At 37.8% G+C, this 1,242-nt stretch overlaps 1 long non-coding RNA gene across 1 annotated transcript; it reads right to left on the reverse strand.

Moving 5' to 3' along the window:
* Window positions 1-214: 214 nt before the first annotated feature.
* LOC134437006 (uncharacterized) lies at window positions 215-815 on the reverse strand. The gene is made up of 3 exons (XR_010032308.1): window positions 754-815; window positions 583-607; window positions 215-309 (listed from the first exon to the last, which is right to left on the reverse strand). It is a non-coding gene; the product is annotated as an uncharacterized LOC134437006 (long non-coding RNA).
* Between the last annotated feature and the right edge of the window lie 427 nt (window positions 816-1,242).

Consider the following 1,242-nt stretch of genomic DNA (forward strand, 5'->3'; position numbering starts at 1 on the left):
ACAATATAATGCATATGTTAATAATATGGAACAACTGCATATCACCGGAAATACTGCATATACGATGCCTTCTCCATTTCTCTCATCCACATTCAGCTCTTCAGACATCCTCGATGACTTTTAGATAAGAGAGAGAGATAGCGTTAAGTTACAGATTCAGTATTCTTTTTCCAAAGGGTAATTCCCAAAATAAGCCAAACCAACTAACCTCTTCTCATTTGCACATAGTCAGACTGGTCCTCATCAGTTTCTCCAAGCTGGTCAGGGGCCTGGCCAACATTCTGATAGATGCTCTGCACTGGCTGACCACTGGAGGGAGACAGAGAGCTGTAAGGTAGGAATCTGTAAAGTTGTGACTGAATCTCAAGCTCAGTTTCTATCCTCCAGTTACTGCCTCTGTCCTCTGACCTTCATGCCTCAAGTCTTGACATCATTGAGGGCAAGAGGAATAGAGGAAATGAAGAATCAATGATGTTAAGCCAGATTGAAAATGTTATGGTATGTAGTGTACCCTATACAACAATTTATCATGGACACCAGAAAATGGAAAACAAACATCAGGAAAACAAAAAGTGCACTTACGGGTCTGATGGTTGAGGACACAGCGCTAAAGGGAAACATGGAACAGTCTTTAATCATATTGGATGAACATATTGGATGAACAGCATGATCACATTTCATTGAAATCATCTGCGGCATTACTTAGTAAGTCTGAGGGATCTGAGGTGCGTAGTTATCATGTTTGGGAAATACCTTTTGCTTTCTTGTAGAGGTAGAAGGTCAGAATCAAGCAAAAGCAGAGTCCGGCTCCTAGAGCTATTCCTTCTGCAAACAGAGTAGTATGGATCCTTTCTGAAGAACACACAAAACATACCAATACAATTAGTGTATTTGTTCATGTTGAGGAAATTAAACCCATTTTGACATGGTTTGCACATATCAGTCAAAGCATGTGTTAATATTAATAAAATGAACTTACTGTCTGTCTGTAACTCTGTGGTCAATGTAGGCGGTGCTAAAGAAACAAATGAACACATATACGTACATGAACGTAGTCATTTATATAGGCCTTCACACAATACATCCATACATTTAATTGCTTTTTACATTATTTTTAAAACTTATTTAAATGTATTTTTGGTAACACTTTCTATGAAGCCCATATCTATAGCGCATTATGAGCGCATTTATAACAAATTATAATGCACATTATAATTACTTACAACGTATTACGACTACACC

Source organism: Engraulis encrasicolus, chromosome 21 (assembly GCF_034702125.1).
Source record: "Engraulis encrasicolus isolate BLACKSEA-1 chromosome 21, IST_EnEncr_1.0, whole genome shotgun sequence".
NCBI classification, from domain to species: Eukaryota; Metazoa; Chordata; class Actinopteri; order Clupeiformes; family Engraulidae; genus Engraulis; species Engraulis encrasicolus.